General features: G+C 34.0%; 1 protein-coding gene and 1 long non-coding RNA gene across 2 annotated transcripts in view; one reads left to right on the top strand and one right to left on the bottom strand.

The window, feature by feature from the left end:
• kek2 (kekkon 2) overlaps window positions 1–23,223 on the top strand; it is a 597,210-nt gene that overhangs the window by 13,179 nt on the left and 560,808 nt on the right. The gene's annotated exons all lie outside the window — the stretch shown is intronic.
• LOC135846271 (uncharacterized) overlaps window positions 1–23,223 on the bottom strand; it is a 200,407-nt gene that overhangs the window by 97,625 nt on the left and 79,559 nt on the right. The gene's annotated exons all lie outside the window — the stretch shown is intronic.

Raw genomic sequence — 23,223 nt, 5'->3', positions numbered from 1 at the left:
CATCTCGAGCTCGACCAACAACGTTGCAGATGGACATTGTACAATGTACTGTAAAAACAGTGCAGCGGCGAGGCCACATGGAGCGTTTAAGCACGTTCGTTTCCCGCCAAATCTTTCCTTTACCCTTTTTCGCAACACGGAAAGGTCGGCGTAACGCCGCCATACTTTCTCATTCTCAGATCTTCTAACATCGGCTATAAATCTATTCGAGCTCGCTATAATGATTACCTCTGTATACGCGAGAAGAAAAAAAGGGGTTCATTCGCGAATACTTTTTTTTTTTACCTCGTTCGCCTTCTCCTTACTTTTTTTTTTTTTTTAATTTCGAGAGTAAATTAAATAAAACCAAGTATCACGAGTCAATTACCATAATCTAAACGTATATCTCTCGGCTTTACGATTTCCTACGCTGTCTGGCGCTCCGGCAACGACCATTGGACGGAGATTTCTGCGTGTATAGCGAATTTGTATTCAAGGGCCGCCGATAATACTAAAAAATAAGTCGTAAAAGCCAACTTCTACAGTAAATAAGTTTATTGCGAATTATTCGACGAAAATCGGACCTTCTAGATGTAATTTATTTGTAATTTCCACTCGTTTCCTTTTCGTCTACTTCAGGGTTTTAGTACCACTACAACCATTGCTACTACAGGATACTGCAGCAACGCTATACTACACTCGTATTACATGTTCCCTTTACCCCTCGCCCGCTCCTTCTCAACATTTTTCTCGACCCTATCCCAGAGTATAGTGTACTCATCTCACGCTATATTCAACTCAAGATTCATCGACTTTCCGGTACTTTTGTTTAAGTGTATATTTTCTGCGTTTTTATCCAAAACTCCATTCTCTACAGCGTTCTATAATACTTTTTAGCAACGCTATTTTAATTAAAGCGACAGAAAGACACGATGCGACGCGTTTCGAATCAAACCCTAAAGAATTTACAACATTCCCAACGAGTTTCATCGCGAATAATGCATTTTGAAACAACGTACGATGAAGAATGAGAAAAGTTCGGTAGATTCGAACCATGGCTATGTTTTGCGAGAAATATACTTACTTACTAAATAGACAGAGATCATTCGATGGATTTTTAAGAATATTGACCAAAAAAATAATTATATAGATTTTCTCTAAATCTTGAAAAAAAACAACATTTTTGCAGTTTTTGAAAAAGACTAAGATTTCATGCAATATTTTAGTTCAAAAATTTGAGTTTTTTGCAATTCTGTTTCAGGAAAAGCAGGACTTTTGCAATTTTGACAAAAAACAGGATTTCCCAAATTTTTGGCTTAAATTTGAGGTTTTTAAAACTTTGATAATAAATCGGAGTAACTATTTTTGAAATATTCATAAAAAACAGGATTTTTTGAGATCTTTATGAACAAAACGTAAGTTTTGCAAAAAAGTAGCATTTTTTGCAATTTTTGTTTAAAAAAGTAGGATTTATTTGTAATTTCAAAATAAGCAATTTTTTTGCAATTTTAACACAGAAAGTAAAATTTTTTGCAATAATGTACCCAAGAATAAAATTTGGGAAAAGCGATATTTTTTACAGTTTTGGAAAATGAGCAAGATTTTTTGCAATATAAGTAATTTGTTCAAAAATCAGGATTTCTTGTAATTTGAAGGGAAAATAAGTATCATTTTTTAAAAACTATAAAAAAGCAGGGTTTGTTTACAATTTTTAAAAATCAGGTGTTTTTTATGAAATTTTCATCAAAAATAAAACAGAATTTTTGTCATTTTGATATGTAAGTAGTGGGACTTTTTTTTTAATTTTTGAAAAAAGTAGGTTTTTTTTTTCAATTTTGGCGAAAAAGTAAAATTGTTTACAATCTTGGTTTTAAAAAAGCAGAATTTTTGGTAATTTGAGGGGAAAAGTAAGTAGGCTATAATTTTTTGCGTAGGTAAGGTACTTTAAAAAAGTAGTTTGTTCACAATTGTTTAAAAATCAGGTGTTTTTTTGCTGCAGCTTTTATCAAAAATAGAACAGGATTTCTGCCATTTCGACAAATGTGGGACTAGACAAGACATTTATTTTTAAAGTGCTTACAACACAATAATATTTTGGTTTTAAAAGCACTTATACATACTAAGTTAAACTTTCATTTTTTGAAAATTTCTAAAAAGTTTAAGCTGCAATGCCCTTTTGAACTGTGAAATCAGTTGGACTTTTTTAGAGTTTGGGGAATAGTAAAATTTTTTAAAATTTTTAAGAGACAGTTTTTTTTTGCAATTTTGGCAAACAAGTAGAATGTTTTACAATTTTGGTTTCTAATTTGTAGGTACTAGGTACCTATGGATTTTTTTCAGTTTTGGAAAAAATGAAAGATTTTTTTGCAACATTGCCTCGAAAATGAGTTTTTTTTCAAAATATTTTCACAATTTTGGTAAAAGTAGAATGCTTTTTAAAATAGAACTTTTGAAATATATGTACTGCCATGCCTTAAGTGTCTACTTGAAAGATATTGGGAGATCCATGTTGGTAACACTGGTTAACCTGTCATAGAAGTTGAGGTGTTAGTTATAACTAAAGCTCTTTAATACAAGTATGGAAATAGATTATACTCTTAAGAAAGTCATAGGATTTTACGTAAGTTTTATGTACTGCGCAGTGCGCGAGCAAGCATCAAATCAGCTGTTCACATACAACGTTGCACCCCATTGGTTGCTCCACCCACCTCCACCGCGTGACGACACCAACCTGCCATGCGCAGTAAGTAACACATACGTAAAATGCTATGACTTTCTTAAGAGCATAATCTTTTTCCATACTTGTATTAAAGAGCTTTAGTTATAACTTGTGACGTAAGTATTAATTTGTATGTAGGTATTAAGTTGTAGAACCTTAGATTATCTCTCATTGGCGCCCAATGTGAGGCCAATGAGAGTTTTTTTCTATTTTTCAAGCACTGATGAGATCATCTCGACAAAAGTATTGACATGATTTTACATGATTGTTGACTGAAAAAAGTCGGAATATTATCCACAAAGGGGTTAATCTATAACTACGTTTACAATAATTTATTAAAAATTCTCAGAGAAAAAATCTTTTTGAAAAGTATGAAAAGACTCATACTGACAAAAATGGAAAATTTGCTCCTAAAGGTGTTAAAGCATTACAACAGTTGACTGGCTCCTTGGAATATTACTCAAGTTTTATTCCCAAAATTCGGAATTATCTCAAACCTTTCTATGATTTGATTGATACCTTTGTAGACCTATGATCGATATAAAAATTCAGGTTGGGTCGCCTTGTCGATCCAAAGTTGATGCTTGTGTAGTGACTTTTGTCGATCTAATAATTGTCATCAACTTTGGCATCGGCAAGACGACCTGAATTTCGATATCGATTATATGGTCTACAAAATTATCTACAACATGTCATCATCAACATCAACCATCCTGGTTAATATTGATGAGGAAGTTGACGTTGATTACAAGATCTATAAAATATTTTTAGAAATTTTGAAGTGTTGTCGACTCATTTGTCGATGTCTGAGTCGACAACACAATACAAAAATTTTCTAAGTTCATAATAAGATGGACTGAATATTCTTTTCACGCCTCTCTGCTCAACAGCAGCAGTGGTCTAGTGGTTAGAGAACGCGACAGATTAAGCAAGTAGGACAGCGGAAACCTGGGTTCAATCCTTACTCAGGGCAAGTTTTTTTCTTCCAAAAAAAATTTTAGGGTGAAATATTTTTGAGAATAATTTCACTTAAATCAATAAAAGAGTTTTGGGCACATCTTGCACATTTTCAATGAAATTTGCCTCTTTTACACTCAATAAAATGACACCAATGTCCAGACCTCGTCGAGACAAAAAATGATGGGAGACAACAGTCGATTTTGATATCAACTTTTCACTTGTCATGTATCGACATTGGTGTTGACAAATGTTGTGTCGACAAGTGACGGATTGGAGATCTTGTCTTTTCCATCGACATTGGCATCGCTTTTGCTACGCGGGTTTTGAAAGTTTTTTTTTTGCAGTTTTGTGCAAATATGAGCAAAAATGAAGCAAATTTAGTACAAAAATTAAAAGGTTTTAGGTATATTGAGTAAAAACAAACAAAAAAAAAGATTTCTTGCAACTTTTCTAATTTTGGTAAAAAATAGAACTAAGTTATTCACAATTTTGGAAAGTTTTTTTTTATAGTTTTGGCACAATTCAGCAATTTAGGTTAAAAATCAGAATTTTTCAATTTTGGTTTCAAAAAAACAGAATTTTTGCAATTTTTACAAAAGTTGAGAAGTTTGTTTTCAATTTTGGGAACCGAAAATCTAGCAGTTTCCGGTCAAAAATCACGATTGTTTGCAATTTTTATTTGTAAATCAAATTTTTTTAGCAATTTTGGATCAAAGATCAGTATTGCATTAGAAATTTGACAAAAACCAGGATTTTTGGCAAAAAATTTTGAAACAAAAACAGGATTTTTTTTGAAATTTTGGGAAAAGTCAAGATTTTTTGTAACTATGGATCAAAAATTAGGACCCAGGGGTTCGGAATCAAAAATTTGGCAGAAACCATTTTCTTGCAATTTCGTCAAAAATACAAAACTTTTTCTATTTTGAATTTTGATTAAAAAAACACAGTATTTTGTTTACGATGATGGAATGAATCTGGAAAAAAATAGAGTACTCGGATAGTAAAAGCGAAACTTGAAACAAATTTTAAAATTTGTTAAAGTACAAAAAATTATTGAAGAAAAATTGATGAAATTGTACAGGAATTGAACGATATTGTGCCAAAAACACACAAAGAATTTTCAAAAAAATTAAGGTGAATTTCCTTTAAAAAAATAAATGATACAATTTTGCTTAACGTTGTTAAAATAGCATAAATTGTCCATCTTCAGAAAAATCGCCAAGAAACCATAAAATCATCAATGCAGCTGAAAATTCTCATCAAGGAGAGTTTTGGAATGGGCTTTTTCAAAATATCAAATTTTCTCCAAAATTGACACCATGACGTCTCAACAACTATGTAAAATTTCTTGTGAATGATTTCAGAAATAATTTTCCTCCAAAAAAATATAATTTGAGGAATTGACCAACTTGGGAAAATTTCCATTCGTCTCAATTTAACAAATTACTACTTCAGTACAACGACCTCATTCAAAACACACCACGATGTTACTCAACACATGTCTCAAAAGCTCAACCACACAAACGAACCCAGCACGAGCGATACACTTTCTCCTCTCTTGCACACTCCCAAAATATGAAAAATTGTAAAATCATCTTGCAACACAAAAAGACCCATTGAATTTCGTTAAGCTCGTCTTAAGGTAATTTGAAATTCGTAATCGTAACTCGAGTTTACACGTCTTTCAAAGATGTAAAACTAGATTACCACGTCTTGCGAAATTTAAGACCCGAGTATAGGTCTACTCTCTACACCATACCTGCGAGTAAAGCTCGCGTATTTCTCCATCAATATCGCGTATTACCGCAACAGTTCAACTTAAACCCTTACTTAGCCTTATACACGCATCTTTCTCACACGTTCACGTATCTCGATTCTCAACATTAGCTGTTGGGCATTCGTTAATTTCCATTCCATGCCACATCCGTCGATTGGCAGAGCGTTTCTGACGTGGTTCAGCGAAACGAATGGGGTCTTTGTGTGCGAGAACATACGCCTAAAGGGATCACTAATAACGCTATACTCTCGGTTAAGTATAAGTATATTCTTCATTAATGTACATAAAACCATCACCAACACACTCGTATACCTACTCGTATATTCGCGATCGATAATCGAAATCTACCAACGGGGAAAAAAAGCAAGAAAATTCCACCCTTCATACGATTCCGACACCACCACCGCGAATAAACTTGAAAAAAAAAGTAATCACATTACCGATTCTCACTACACAACTCTTACACCATACGATCATATCTGCTGCGAGATGCTGCTTTTTCTCGTGATGAGTAGCAGCAGAGTGCTTTAAACTATAATGAAAATTAAACGGAGGCGGCGGCGATAACTTCATCATCGAAGGTACACTTTTCGTTTACCTTAGGGTGACGAGCGACGCGGACGGTCGACTTGCCAAAGGGGCGTCAATTAAGTTCTTTTGCAGTACCCTTTTTCTTTTCATACTTTTTGTTCGCCAATTAACACACCGCGCCGCGTTTAAGAACAGACTCGCCCTTTAGGGAAAAAAACCTAGATGATTGGCTTTTTAAAAAAGATAAAAGCACGTGGTTATATACAAAAGAAAGTCTCAGCCGTGGCCCTGCATAAAAAAGAAAAACTTTTTATATACGATTATAGCTGATAATTCTTTGAAGCGGCAGTTTTAATTACATTTTATCGGCATCGTAGGTATAGGTCGCTGTACTCTTTCGAGCATCTACGAGTACTATCTATATAGAACCCTTATTTACCAGTGGAGTTAAGAGATGAAAAAATATATTGAAGTAATATTTCGACGTATCGAAAGAGAAGTTGAAAATTATGCGATGTGAATGAGCTTGGTAAGAATTTCATTTTGGTAATACAAATTCGTACGCGATTTTTTCAATTTTTACAAAAAGCAGAATTTTACAAAATTTTTACAATAAACGGGATTTTTTTGAAGCAAAAAACAGAATTTTTCCCAGATTTGAAAGAATCCGTTTTTTTCTGATTTTGGTGAAATAGTGGCATTGTATGTTGAAATTTTTGTTTACAAAAAGCAGGATTTATTTGAGATTTAGATACAAGCAAACTTTTTTGAAATTTTCAGATAATAAGTTTTTTTTTTAAAGTTTATAATAGGTAGCAGAAGAGCAAGAATTTTGCAATATCAAGTTTTTTGCAGTTTAGAATAGTGCGAGCAAGATTTCATGCAAATTGCAAAATCAGTTTTTTTTTTGCAATAAGGACAAAAAAAAACAGGATTTTTTTACAATTTAGATTGAGAATAGGTACAGCACCTTTTTTTGTAACAATTGTAGCAAAATTGTAGAATTTTTTGCAATTTTGAGATTGATAAAATACATTTAACAATTTCGGCAAAAACTAGAATTTTTTGTGATTAACGCAGAAACCAGAATTATTTGCAATTTTTTGGAAGGTATATTCAAACGTATATGTATTTTGAAAAATCAGCAAAAATTTAGCAATTTTAATCCAAAAATTATGTTTTTTTGCAATTTTGTAAAAAGAGCAAAACTTTCTGCAGTTTTGGAAGAAGAGCAAATATTTCAGGTTTCTTCCGAAAGATTTTTACAATTTTAGCAAAAGTAGGACTTTTTCCAATTTTTACAAAAAGGTAGACTTAATTTGTTATTTAGACAATTTTGGATTTTGGCAAATAAGAAAAAATTATTTTAGCTTCAAATCTAGACTACGTAGGTACATATACTCGTATCTATCACGAGTTTTTCCAATTTAACGTGAAAAAATTCAGAACTGCAGATTTCCGCAAAAAGCAGTTTTTTAGTGTGCGTACCACACTATTGGTTTCGCTTTGAGAAATTGAAATTTCAATTACAATGAATGTTCTCTTAAGCTATCCAACCGTTTTTCGTACCTATTGGACACCATTTGAGAATCATTAAGGCGGAGGGTATAGATTTATTTTCATTCAATTCGGATGGGTAATTGCTGAGTAATTGCAATTTTAGTTCATTATTTTAATGCATTAAATCCTAAAAAAGGGAAAAGGGGACTTGTAGAACACCTGCCGCTCATTGTACCCTGCTATACACCCAGTCTATTCCATCACCAGCTGTGTTTCATTGTACCCTGTTACACCCCTGGTCTGTTAGCTGTAAATTCCAAGTGGGAGTGGTTTGGTGGGGCGTTTACCAAACAAATATATTATTTTAATGCCCTAACCCTCGTAGTGAATTCGTGGCTGAGTGGTTAGGGCACGTAGGTAGGAATAGGAAATTTAGGGACCCAGGTTCGAATCCCCGTGAGGTAAGTAGGTAGGTGACAGATTTTTCGTAGGAAAATTGGATAGGTCAATGCTTTGGAGTTACCTACTTATGTAGTACATGATAATGGGGCAAAAATGATGCTGAAATTGAGTTATGAATTATGATATCATTTGCTAACTAAAAATTCATTTCATTAATTTTTTGTCTACCTATAGCCATAAGTATAGTAAGAATTACCTTGACATAAATAATTTTTAACTTTTTACTTATAATTTAAAAATTACTTCAAAATGAGTAATTAAACTAATTTTTGTACAATTGAAACATGTAATTTTTATTATCATGAATTAGTAAAAATTATTAAAACAAAATGATTCTTACTATTGGTACCTATAGCAAAATTTATTAAAATGATAATTTTTACTATACGATTACAGTAAAAATTATTGAATGGGATCTGGTACTTAATTGTGCTAAATACCAGTATTTAGTTAAATTTTTTTGTAAAAATTACCCATATTTTTTTTCGTGTAATTTAGAGGCAATTCAAATTCTTAACATATTTTATAAGATTTAATTCTTAATTTAGAATAAAAAGCAAGTTCTGAAAATTGGTTTGAAAATTTATAAATTTGAAGACAATGGAAATTCTAAAAAAAATAATATGAAAATTTGTATTTAGAGACACTGAGAATTCCAAAAATTGATTAAAAGTTCTGTAAGTTGCAGATAATGTGAACTTGAAAATTATATGAAATAAGTATTCCCACACAACAATTGTCGACGTTGACATTTACATCGACTACGTTTTTTTCCAACATAATGATGGAAAAGCGATCAATTAATTGTTTAGTAGGAATATTCTGTCCGTACAAAAGCCAGGTAAATGACAAGTTTCAACATTTTCTCATTATTTCTGATACCTTGACATGCCATCTCGACATGTAGATGTAAGATTCGATGCTCGAAATTTACATCTACAACTATGTCGACCAATTTTTCAAAATTAAAATTTCTGTTTTAGTGTTTAAAAGTTTAGTAAACATTCAAAGATATGATCTTGTTCAATGAGGAAAACAAATTTTTTAGGGCATTGATGAAATTATGCACTTTTCCACAGTTTGAAGTTGTAGATGATATGATGTTGGTATTGTGGATGTATTTGTTGATGTCGAATTTCACATCAACATTAACATTGACATGTCGACATGAAAAATGGATTAGTTTAGTACTCTTAGATAAAGTATTGCACCATCTTTGATATAAAGAATTTCTGTTCACCTATTAGATTGTACAGACTTTTCATCTGTACTTCTTTGGAAGTGGACTTTATGTTGATGCTGTTTTCAGCACAAGCAATAGCCACATCAGATGAAATAATTTTTGGAAAAAAATTTTCAATTTTTAAACTCAAATTTTATAATGTTACGACGCAGAAGGTCGACATAAATTTTGATGTGAATGTCGATCCATCCACATCCGTCACTTTTGGATGCCACATGTCGATGTGAATTTCGACCCTGTGTTGAGCCAATTGTCGACACAAATGCAGATCAACATCAGTCGACAATTACATCGACAATTAGCTCGACACAGGGTCTAAATTCACATCGACATGTGGCATCCAAAAGTGACGGATGTGGATGGGTTGACATTCACATTGAAATTAGCATGGTCATTGTTGTACCGGTTGTAATATATTTATGAAGAAGATGAGAATTCTGAAAAATTGGAGGCAATGTAAATTCCAAAAATTGAGTAAACGTTTTACAATTTGTGGACAATATGAACTTGAAAATTGAATTAAAAATTTTTTAAATTAAAGACAATAAGAATTCTGAAAAATTATTCAAAATTTGACTATTTAGAGGCAATGTGAATTCTAAAAATTGATTGCAAATTTCCTAACTCAGCAGCAATGCAAAATTCTGAAAATTTATTGAAAACTTTATGAAATTGTAGCGATGGGGAATTCGGGAAATTGATTTGAAATTTTGTAAATTTTAAAACAATGCAAACTATGAAAAACAACTAGAAATTTCTTAATTTAGAAGCAATACAAGCTTATAAATTATTCTGAAATACCTATTGTAATTTGGAAAATATGAAAACACTGAAAAACAATTATTATTTTGAAGCAGTGAGAGTTTCAAAAATTCTCATTACTGTGACATGGTTGATTCACTTATGCACTACCTAGATGTAATAACGGTTATAGTTGTAGAAAAGGCAGCTAGCTACGCACACTTTGCAACTAAGCTTTGCTTAGCTGTTTAGTTTTTTTGATATTTTGGCAAAATGTGGAATTATTTGCGATAACCTAATTTTGAGCAAATGAGCAAAAATTTATCAATTTTAGTTCAAAAATCAGAATTTTTTCCAATTTTGGGAAAAAACAGAACTTTTGCAAAATTGAAAAAAATGGGTTTTTCTAATTATGACAAAAAGGAATTTTCAAGTCATGCTACCTCCCCCCTACCTCGAATTTCGAGTGGAAATGAATTGTTGTGGGATTATTATCCTTGCAACCTATCAATATAGATAAAAACTTCACCAAACAATTCGAGTATTTCGATTAACACGTCTCTTAAGCATTTTTTTTTAGAATTTTGAGGCCAAAATTGGGTCATGATTTTAGGGATTTTTGAAAAAGGTGCGGAAAGTTACCTATACCAAAATGGATGAAAATTGAGCAAAAAATTCAAGTATTTCTTCGAAAATGTTTTTCAGAATTTTTGAAGAATTCTGAGGCCAAAATTTGAATTATGTGTTCCTGTATTTTGAAAAAAAGTAAAAATCCTGTAAACTTTCTTTGACCATTTCTGAAAAATTTCAGCTTAAAATCTGTCTGATTTTTAGAATTTACCCCCTCCCCCCACCTACCTATAATTTTGAGTGGAAATGAACTGTTGCAGAATTATTATCCTTGCGACCTATCAAAATAGATAAAAATTTCAAGAAAAATTAGACTATTTCGAGTAATAGTACATTACGTGACAGGAGCGGAAAGTTAATCGCGTTACTGTCCAATCCTGTCGCGTATACTATTTTAATTTCATATGAGAGGAAAATAAATGCTGAAATTTTTAAAAATTGTTAATTTCAAATTTGTAAACATGTGCGGAAAACAGTTACTTTCCTCCCTAGGGAGGAAAGTAAGGGAGGAAAGTAACTGTTTTCCGCACATGTTTAGATGGCTGCGTTAAAGACGTATTTTCCAACCGCAAAACTGGCTAGGAAACTACTCATTTTCCGATCATATGAAATTAAAATGCCTTTTATGCGTTTTTTCAGAACTTTGAGCCCACAATTGGGTCATGATTTTTGAGATTTTTGAAAACATGCGGAAAGTCATCTATCGAAATGGGTGACAATTTTTCAAAAAAATTCAAATACTTCGTCAAAAATGTTTTCCAGAATTTTTGAAGAATTTTGAGACCAAAATTTGACAATGTGTTTTGGTATTTTGAATAAAAAAAGGTAATAAGATCCATCAGAATGAGTTAAAATTTTTCGATAAAATCAAAACATAAGTCAAAACTTTTTTCGAGTATTTCTGAAAAATTTTAGCTTCAAATCTGGCTGATTTTTAGATATTACCTACCTATCATAGCTACACATACAATCCACTCAATTTGTTACTCAAAATTCTTCAAAAATAATGAAAAAAATGTATACTTAAATGCGATTGGTGTTCGTTTACGACCCAACAAAATGTCATGTTTCTGGAAAAATTTTCTTGTAAGATATTTGGCCTTATTCTCTTTCAAAATTCGATTGGCCATAAACGTTTTGTAATGATGGTAAATTCGTTTTCATTGAGAAATTACCTACGTGTTTCATCACGAGACCAAGCCCGTATCCAGGATTTCCTCCTGGGGGGTGATGAATGACTCATAAGTAGGGGACAAAAATCACAAACTTCCCAACGGGCTCATATGTATAAAAATTTCAATAGTAGGCACATTTCAGACATTTTCATGCTGAATTTCAGCTTGAAAAACGTGTTGATCAGAGTGAGGTTTTTGAAATTTATCCAGTAAATTGTTTATACCTATTTATAATGAAATTGATTTTTCTGGATTTAACTTGACACTCCTCACGTCCTCAGACTTGAATTAGTAGTTTGTTCAACTAGGGAGTGATAATGATTTTTGACGAATGACGATTTTCGAGGTTTATTGCCTAAACGTCGCAAAGAAAATAATTCAAAATTGTCGAAAATCATTTTTACTCCTGAGTTGGATAACATATTTTTCGTTATGAGGGAGAAAAATCCCAGTACCTATTCAATTCCAATAATGATCTGTAAGCTGGCTGGAGCAAAAGGAGCACTTTTTCTCCCTTATAATAACGAAAAATATGCTTCCAGAAATTTCAATTTCAAAAAATGAAAGCAAACAAAAGCATTGGAAATTCATAATTCAAGAAACAAAAATAATTAGTACATAGATTATGCAACTACCTAGGGAGATAATGTGATTTTCAATGAATTTTGAAGTTTGTAGCAAATTATTTCCCTAGAAATGTAAAATAACATGATTTTTTTTCCTGTGATTCAATGCAAGAAATCGTAGGAAATTATATTAACCTAAGGATTTTTTGGCCCTGGGGGGGTGATTATACCCCAAATCACCCCCCCTGAATACGCCCTTGCACGAGACCACTAATGCAATTACTCAATTTCTGATATCGACGAAGCTATCGTTGGTAAATTAAATTATCGGCCAAACGCACCACCTTGCATCGATTGAGAATCTACTATAAACTGATGATCAACAAACTTAAATACATTTAGATAATTTGCAAAGCAGCGCCGCAACAGCCGATGGCGAGAATAGAACATTGACCGTAACACATCGTATGTATTATACGAGATACGAGTACCTAGACCTAGCAAGCTATGTATGTATAGTTTGGGCTTTGGTGTTTTTCATGCAAATCAAAATGATAATTTAACCGGACTGCGGTATATAAATGAATTGTTTTTCTATTCCATTCCTCACATCTTTGCTGGGCGAGCGGATTGAAAGCGATAAATTTCCTTGGCTAAACGGCGAAGAAAACACGAATAAATAGCGATTGGTCGAGTAAATTTTTGGTTTCACGGTGGAACGAGCGCGATAGAGGGACAGAGATTTCGTTCGGGATGAAGATGACGGGGTAGATGAAGGTGAACGCAGGAGGCGTAAAAGGTAATCGGACCTTTTGACTGGGTAGAAATTTAATAAGCGTTCGCGTGTTGACAGTTTTAAAATTCATGAAAGTTAGATTTGCTCGAATAAAGCCAAGTTTTTCACTCGTCGCAGACATTTATTCGTTTGATAGCGGCTTGATTATATTGCGAGAAAAAAGGCACTAGCGCAGGCGACCGAGCGAGCATCTCCATCTTCGTCGACCTCGCTTCATTCTTTTTCGTATTCCTCGTAGTGTACGTCGCACACTATGAGTATACTATACTCTTATACTCGCTATAAAAATCTGAATAACGCCGCAACGTATATAGTATCACTGAAACGATGCTATATTCTGTTTTTTTTTTTTTTTTTTTTTTTTTTTTTAAAGAAGAAAATCCTCGTCGCGTTTTCGAGACCAGCAAATGAAAGAGTTTCGCTCCACTTTTCTTTTTTCGCTACGAGGGTGAAAAAAAAGAAACATTGGCGAAAAAAAAACGCCGTAGCAACCGCCGAAAATTGTCGTTTTGTTTTCTATACGTAGCAATAATAACGTCTTATGGGATATGAGGAGGCTGTGGCGGGCGCGAAAAAGAAAAAAAATACAGATGAAAACGTACCCTTTGTCTACGCGCTTCGACGATCGTTAAATTACAAATGACATCAGCCCTAAAGAGGTCCTTCTCTCCATTTTCGTGTTTTTCTCACCGATGTGCGAGAAGAGGGAATGCGAGAGTGCGTTTTCTTTTTTCGTCATTTTGTATCTATAGATACGAACTTTATAGCCCGATTTCCATTACCTTGTCGATTGTGTTTGAATTATTAGCGCAATCGGAATACTTTTTTTTTAGTTTTTAGAGCAGTAGCGAACTATTTATGGGTAAGTAGTTCTTGATAGAGGGAGCTCGCGAGTTTTGGTGTGTTCAAAGATTTTGATTCGTGTGAATGAATTTTGGAAACCGGAATGAGCTTCACCAAACCAACTTGGAATTGTGTCGAACCGTGATGAAAAAAATTACCAATTTCTGACACTTGAACATTCACCCCCCCCCCCCCAAAAAAAAAAGAAGAAAATACTGGTCAAAAACACACACAAACTGTCAGTCTACAAATCGCCCCAATTATCGATAAACGCGATAAATAGGTCAGGAATGAGCAAGAACTCGATTTTAAGCTGCCAAAATCAATTTCTGTGCATTTCTGAGAAATCCAAAAATTCTGGTAAAAGTCGAAAACAGTGTTGGAGACTCCAAAATGACTAAAAATGGTGCAATTTGATTTAGGAGAGCTGATAAAACCTCAAGAACTGATTCACATCAATTTTACTGAAAAATTACGAAATATTTTTTAAAGCAAAACAATCCTAATTCGTAAGTTTCGAGAAAATGCCCTTTTTGGATTTTCAAAAATAAATTAGAAAATCAATTTGAGTAGTTGAAATTTCAATTATAGCGGGTTCAAAAGTTCTGAATTTTTTATAAACTTGCAAAAAAATACTTTTTGCCAAAAATTGTGATTTCAAAAGCCTTGATTTTTGATCCAAAATAACAGGAAATCTTGTTTTTTTTTTTACAAAATTTCAAAAAAAATACTGTTTTATCTGTGTTAATATTTTTTTACAAACGTTGCGTTGCCAAAAATCCTGGTTTTCGTCTAAATTACAAAAAAAAACTTGATTTTCAAACTATTTGCTGTTTGCCAAAATTGCAAAAAATTCTGTTTTTTCTGGCTCAAAATTGAAAAAAAAATCCCCATTCTTGACCAAAATTGCTAAATTTTATTCGCCAAAACTGCAAAAAATTCTTTCCAAAATTGCAAATAATTCTACTTTTTTCCAAAATTAGATAAGTTGCCAAAAATCTGGAAACGGATTCTTATGTAAAATTCAACGGGGAATCGATTGCAACCATCGTTAGAACGAATTAAGCCTTCCTTATACCTTAAAATGGCGCTTGAAGTTTTGCTTTCAGATCAAAGCGTACTCATCTGTCTCCATTTTGGAACAAAACGCACCAAGTCCACTTCACTTTTTGTATTTTTTGTTTTACGTGTGGTAACACTGCATTTCAGTGCTCCGAAATCATCAGAATCGACTTCTACACAATTTTTATCACCTACCAGAATGTTTCCCACCACATTCGCGCAGTATGAATGGCTAAAATGATAGTTTGAAAAAGTCAAAAAACCAATAATTTGAACAAATTATGTTATTTTTGAAAATTTCAAATTTGTATGGTTTCATTGGTCTTAACATTACTATAAGAGTTGGAAAATGAAACTGAAAAACTGTGTGCAAGATATATTTTTTAGATCCAAACGCATTAAATCGTCATTTTTCAGATCAAAACGCACTAACATCCAATTTTCAGATCAATTAACGCACTGAACTTTTTTTGTTTCCCCCCCACCGCCCCCCCACATGCTGCGCAAATTGTACAAAAGCTTGTTTGGTACTCAGGAAGACTTCCTCTTTCCATTGATACCTCATTTGACCCCCCCCCCTTTCCTCAATTTTCCACTGTTTTTTTTCAATTTACAGAAAATTGAAAAAATGGCGTTAGTGCGTTTTGATATAAAGCTCCTCAACTGCTTCTGTCAAAATTTTAAAAAATTACACTTTTCCACAAATTTATAAAAAACTACTTTTTATTAAAATAGCAAAAAATAAAATCCTGTTTCATTTTTGATAAAAATTTCAAAAAAGCACAGGATTTTTAAAAATTGTCAAAACCCTGTTTTTTAACCACGCAAAAAAAGCTACTTTTTCTGTCAAATTACAAAAAAAAAAAAACTGCATTTTTGTGAGATTTGTTAAAAATTCCGATCTTTTTGAACTGTTATATTGCAAAAAATCTTGCTCCTTTCCCAAATTGGCAAAAAAATATTACAAATTTTTTCCCAATTTTATTCAGTAGGTGATGCACAAAATTTTGCTTTTCAAAATTATAAAAAAAAAAAATGCAATTTGAAATAGCAAACAAATCCAACATACCTTTCAAAACAAAAATGTCAAAAAATGCTATTTTTTGCCAAAATCACGAAAATCCTGTTTTTTGACAAGAAGTCAACGAGATCCTGTTTTTTGTGAACATTTCAAAAATACCCCGTTTATTGTCAAAGTTTGCAAGAACCCCATGTTTTGGCCAAAATTTTGGGAAATCCTGCTTTTTGTCAATATCGCAAAAATCTTGTTTTTTCTAAAATAGAAATTGCAAAAAATATTAATATCAATCTCTGCCCATATTTTTCGTCCGTTGTATAGTTTTGCTGTTGCTGTGGGAAAAGTGTGTCTGTGAGGAGTAAAAACAATGCGAGTTTTATGCCGAAGCAAAGTTAATCTTCGAATTCTGTGTTCACCGAGCTCATAGCAAACGCTCAAAGCTTTTTAGACGTTTGAAAATTTCCAACAAAACTTTCCCTAGGTACGTTGTCGATTGAACTATACAGTGCAAGTATAACATAACACGATGCTTTCAGTTATACTTGGTGAAAACTCGACCATCTCGCTCTAATATTTCATGCTGCATAGTACATAGTAGGCCAGGTACACATCCTTTAAATGGAACCTTAATTAATCAATTTTCCAGCCTGTACGAAATCCATTATGGAACAAATTGCAAGCTTTACTTAAGCCGATGCTATTTTCAAGCGTAGACCGCGTGACCTTTATATTGTATAAAGGTAAAGGTAGAGCGAGAGATAGAGAGCTACCCCGTCCAAGATATATAAGGTTTTCGGGTATCGGTTTCACGTAGTAGTATAGTATACTAAATGGAAATATTATCATCAAATTATCCAGGTATACGCGTTTCTCTCGTGTCTTTATCGTAAGCATCGAAAATTACGTACTCGGATAATTCGAAACTTGCTAATACGTTACAGAATACAGACTTTGCAGAGCAGGTGGTAAGACGAGGATAACATTATTATAATTTCAACTTGCGCGCGGTATGGTCTTAATTGAAAAGTATCGCGTTTAAGTTTTGAGAGAACTCTACGAGAGTCGGAGACATAAACCTGTACTACGCTATGTATTATTTTATTACTTAAGTATTAAGGCGAGAGATAGATCGAGTTCCTTGTGTATAAAGGTGGCAAAGCAAAAGCTTTTAATTACGTTTCATCTCAAAGGGGTTAATTTTTGTTTTCCGAATTCGCGTACCGACATCAATTCTGTCTTATCAAAGAGTAATTTTCTATCAAAAGGTTAACCAAACTGGCTACCTCGGTTGAATTAATAATACAATTAATGTCTTGTCCGCAATATAATAACCCGAGTATCAATTTTCTAATTGATTCTAATTCAATTATCTCGCTCGATTCCAAAGTTGTCTAATGTACCGTGCACGTGAGCAGGTTGCTAAAATGCATGCCTTGTATATTTTCTGGAGTACAATTTTTCATAAATGTACACATGAAGGTAGGTACATTTTCATTGATGAAAATGATCATTTTTGGAACCTTTCGTACGACGTGAAAATTACTGACCGAAATGTCAACGTCTGGTCTCAAGTATCGATGCCCTTTCGGGCGTAAAACTGAGCGAAAAAAACAACTCATCTTTTGGCAAATATAGGTCAAGTACCTGCGAAAAGACCGCGAGCGAAACGCGCAAATTACTCGTAATTATTTTCAAATCGGCCCACCGTCGAGATTTTTTGTCGCCTTATTCGCTTTGAAGCCTGCTGCAAAATGGAAACGAACCGCAACCCGAAATGCGAAAGCTTAATGCTATACACCCTATTTCCCTTCATAGTCGTTCGTTTCCACATCGAATACATTTTCTCGTCTCTTTTTTTTTTGCGTGTGTTTTTGCCACCCTCGTCGTCGCAATGACGAGAAAATTCTCTCGGACGCGGACCCGACTTGGTATGTTTTGCTGTTTTTCATCGTCGTCGTCGTCGTCGTCACCTTTGCCTTCTCTTTTCATTTTCGTCGTCCAGTGATACGATTTTCTTCTCGTGTACACAATATACGACGACTTATGTGCAGGGAAGACGACCGTGGCGACATTCTTCTTCGAACGGATAACCCGATCGAATTATTTTCATAAATCTCGTCCTGCTTATACTGTGTGTTTTTTTACATCTTGTTCAGAGTTTCTTACCCTCTTTTCAAGGGTTCTCATGCTGCTAGATGAGGTAGAGAGGTACACGGTTAAAATATTATAATGCTTATCACTATTCATGCCCTATGTATTTCTCAAGCTCGTAATACAGTCTTGCTGGTTTGAGTTTATACTCGTACCACGAGCGACGGGTACTCGGATTTTGTTTTTTCAGCTGTAAAGTGCGGACGAATTTATGGGATCTTTGACTTATTCTACATTGACGTCTGTATTACTCGTATAAGAATGACCGCTTACGTTTAGCTTTCCTCATACTCGTACATAACCGTGAATACATTTCATGCTCATGACACATTTCTTGATGATTGCCAGCTGAAGTACATGAATGAGTAGGGGCAATTCAATTTGCGCCATTCCTCAACATTTGATGAACTCCAACATGCAAAATATGATAAAAAATCGGTGACCCTCTGTGGAAATTTCGGCTAATTTGGCATGAAATGATTCTTGGAAAAAATCTCACTTTCTCGACAAAATCATTTTTTAGCTAATACGTAATTCATAAAAAATTATGCTTTTTGCTTTAATTGCCAGTCTCGTGTTTTTTCCAGAAATTGTCAGAAAGTAGGTACTAGGTAGGTATCACTTTTCTACATATTACTCCCAAATAACCCCACTTTTTGCTGCCAATATAAGTTTTGTTTTTTGCACAAATTGTAAAAAAATATCGCCTTTTCAAAAATGGACAAAAATTTTTGCTTTTAGAAAATCATCATCATCATTAAACTTTGACCCAGTGAGCTGTTCAGCCCGTCTGGGAAATACTACTTTGTTGTTTTCACTTGACCCTGTTCTTGCATTGAGATCTCCTATTACAAAAATGCTACATTTTGGGTTCATCTTGTCAATGGTCTTTTGAAGCTGTTTGTAGAACTCGTCACTTTTCTCCTCTTTGCCTTCCTCTGGAGCATATATGCCAATCACTGAAATATCTTGGTTCCCAAATTTCAGATTTACTCGTATCTCGATTTGTCTTTCACTCCATATTCTATATGCCTGGATGTTGTCTTTGAGTCGGTCCCAGGTATAAATCATAATCCCGGCTCTGGCACATTCAGCTTTTCCTACTCCAGCATATACTCGGGTGAATTCTCCTCATTCATCAGTGCTGCTGCCCTTTTTCTTGATTTCCGTGATAACAGCTATGTCGATGTTTCTCTGCATCAAGATGTATTCCAGCTCCTCTTCTTTTCCATTTATTCTTAGCACATTCCAGGTAGCAATCTTCAGCCTGTTTTGTTTCTTCCATAGTGTGGGCTTTTTTGCCTGCTGCCCAACAGGGTTCCCTGATTTTCCAGCCGGTTTCTTCTTATTTTTGTTTTCTCGAGAAATTGTTTTTTTTTCACTTATATGGGTTTTTAGCCCAAGGAAGTATAGCTTGATGAGGGGGCTGCCCTCTACGCCATCAAGCCGACTTTCCTGAAGTTCGGTTATAGCGCCAAATTCTCGCTTTTGTACAGGATTTGTGTCTAGCACTAGCAGAATTTATGACTCTTGAGTATCGGGGTTTGCAAGCTTTGCTGCTCTTCCTGTTGCTGCTTCAGGGATATTTTCCGATTGTTTTCTCCTCTCTCCTACTTCCTGAGACGGCTTGATGTTGTAGCTCATTCAGGTTGCAGCTTTGACGCTGGGCACACACCAAGGTGTTAGGTTTGGTCTTAGCCTCATCCTCAGCTTCCAGCCTGCCGAAGATAAATTGCCGGCCTCTGCGATGTGGACGCTCCAAACCTATCTTAAGGTTTGTCTTCTCTACTCCTGGGACTGGCAGTTGTAGCATAGATTGTACTTACCTCAAGCTGGCCCAAGAGGCCGCTTTTTAGAGAAATAACTGAAAATTGTTCTTTTGCATAAAATTCCAAAAAGTATCAAAAATTTTGAGTCTTTCAAAAAATGACAAAAAAATTTCACTTTTCAACAAAATGACTAAGAAGTGTTCTTTTTTTTTGTAAAAAATTCTAATTAATATCGAATTTTGCCAAAATTGCCCAAATGTGTCGCTTTTTGGCAAAAATTTACAAATTTTAGGTGTAGGTATTACTTTTTTGCCATTAATTTCCTGTCAAAAGGTACGTCCTGCTTTTTGCTAAAATCATTGGTCTTATTTTTTGAAAAAAATTCATCATCATCATCAAAAGTTTTACTGCTGTTCAGCAAAATTACTAAAAAATCTTACCTATTCTTCAAGAATTACCTACTCAATGGTTTCACTTTTTCGCCACTGATTACCTATCAGAAGGTTCAGCCCTCTACTGAAATTGCCAGTAAATCTTGCTCTCTACCAAAAATTATTAGAAATCCTCGTTTTTCCAAAAATGACAAAAATTTTTGCTTTTTAACAAAATAGCTGATTTTTTTGAAACTTTTTTTTCCAAAAATTGAACAAAAGTCTGGTTTTTTGATACTGTCGAAAAGCTTTTCTTTCTACAAAAATTGTCGCTGTCTCATTTGTTGTCAAAAAGCCTCGCTTTTTTCCCAAAGAGTTGCAACACTGTTAATATTTTCAAAATTGAAAGCCAGAACATTAAAATCAAAATGGGCTGTGTTTTTGGCAATCTTTTCACGAAGGACATTAAAATGTTTTACTTACTAACGTTTGGTTACTTTTTCAAGCTTTTTTGGTAATCAAAGTTGTTTTTTTTTGAAAAAAAAAATGTGTACCCATAAGCAAAACGATTACCCTGCCCAAAAAAATTTTCTGAAAATGCTCCATACTTAATATGTTTAGCCAATGATTTGACTTTGACCAAATTGTGACCTCGAACCCGTAAAATTCTGAATTATGTTCGAAATCAGGGATCGAGGATCGAGATCCGAGTTTAGAGGTTCAAGTTCAAACTCAAAGGGATCAGATTTTGTAATGGTTCGAGTTCAGTTTAAAAAATGGATGTGAGAAAGTTCATTATAAGTAAGAGCTTTTTGGGCCCCAAAATATCCCTCAGCAGTTGGACGGGTTCTGCGCCAGGAGGAACTTAGGATTGATAATATGAGATAGTGTAGTTGTTTTTTGGGAGGAGGGGGGATAATGACAGTATTTTTACAATTTGAAAATCGACATAGTTTTTTTTGTAATCGAATTCGTTTATTACTGATTTTCCGATAAAATCATGTTGTATTTTCCCGATTTTTGATGAATTTTTGAAAATCAAAATTATTTTGTTTGTAGGTAGAGAATTTTTTGGCACGATTTTGATTCGTTTTGAAGCCTCCAGCATACTTTTTGTTTTCTCCACAAGACGTAGAAATCAATTTAGGCAGCTAAAACTTGAGTTGTGGATTATGTTCAACCTACTAAAATATAGGTAGTTCATCTAAATTTGGACCACCAATTTCCGGACGGACATCTTGAGTGCATTTTTTGACCAGAATTGCGTTTTTCAAAGAAAGAAATTCGAGGCGCCCGCCCGGAAATCAGCTTAAATGTGGATAAACGCTTTAAACAGATCGAAAATGATTCGAAAATTGATTTTTATCTACTCGAATTGACTTTCATGCCATTCTGGAGAAATTTTAAAATACTGGAGGAATCGAAAATCAAGCTGGAGGCTTTGAAATGTCTCGCAACAATGAAATTAAGATTCAGAGGCTTCGTTTTAAACAAGATACAGCAATTCAAGAAAATTCGGAGAATTTTTCTGAAAACAGAATTTTCAACTCGTTGAATTTTTTATTTTAAAAATGCTGGTCAAAAAAAAAATGCAATCATGATGTTCGCATGAAAATCAGCTCAAATTTGGGTAAGTAAACCTTTCAAACAGGTCGAGAATAAAGCACAATTCGATTTTTGATTTCCACGCTTCTGGAGAAATTAAAAATCGCTCTGAAGATTCCAAAATAGCCAAAAGTGATAAAATTAGGTTCTAGGGAGTTGATATTAGTTTCAAGAATAATTTCCATCGTTTTCACTGAATAAGTGGGACATTTTTACAAAATCGTAAATAAAATACTTAGTCAATTTTGAATTTTAAAAAATTCGCCGAAAATCGAAAAATCAAAATTCTAACTATGGGGGTTTCTGAATATCCTCTTAGGAAGAATCTCGGACACTTCGAGGGGTTCTCTCGCTGGTGGAATAGGTATTTTAATTTTTTCAAAAGCTATAATCGAACTGGCTGATGAAATTGATGCCGAAACCATCACGCATCGAAACCCACTCAAAGTAGCTGTATAGTATTTTTCTTCGTGATAAAATTTCGTTTTCCTGTCTGCTTTTCATATTAACCGACAATTTCATGTAACAAAACATCCGCATCTTATGTAACTTTGCCATTTTTCCTCTCTGCAACTAGGGTACGTTACGTTCGTTTTAACGTTCAAACGTCAGCGAAAGATGTTCTTACGCATCTTGCGAATTTTCCAAAGTAAAATGCGAAATTATTAACGCCTCGTGCGTCACATCGTCTAGGGCGTATGATACATGGCAACTGTGTATGTAGAAAGATATACTCTCATATACGTGTGTGTTTTAGACATTCGCAGTCGCAGTCGCAGCCGCAGCCGAGCCAGGCTTTCTACAGAACCCATAACCCATCGCTCGTTAAATACTTTTAAAACGACGCCTACTCCGGTACCTAGTACCTACACATGAAAGTAAAACGACATTGGTACTTTGGTACTTTATAATAGTAGAAAGTTAAAGTTGGAAATTTATTCGTCCCAGATAGAGCATAGATCACGGTCAATGGCTTCAAAGGGTGATAATTATACACCGCTGCTTGTAAAGAACTTTCTTAACTTCGCCATCACTTTTGTACGAGCTTTATAGAGCTTTGTTGTGTTGTACGAATGACGGGAAAATTGAATAAAATTTATTTACTCAGAAGTGCTCGTCGTCATACTGCATGCCGCGTCTTCCTATTTTCGTCAAGTTGAAAGCTCCCGTACCCTTCTCCCTCCTCACCTCGAAGGTGCTTCTCTTATGCAGCATACGAGTGCGTCGTTTCCAGCACCAAAAATATGTACTCGGAATAAGGATGATGATGAGGAACTCGGTTTCGGTGGTTTTTTTTTGTCTCTTGTTTCGTTGTGTCTTTTCTT

Source organism: Planococcus citri, chromosome 5, assembly GCF_950023065.1.
Source record: "Planococcus citri chromosome 5, ihPlaCitr1.1, whole genome shotgun sequence".
Lineage (NCBI taxonomy): Eukaryota > Metazoa > Arthropoda > Insecta > Hemiptera > Pseudococcidae > Planococcus > Planococcus citri.
This window is presented reverse-complemented; position numbering and strand designations above follow the sequence as displayed.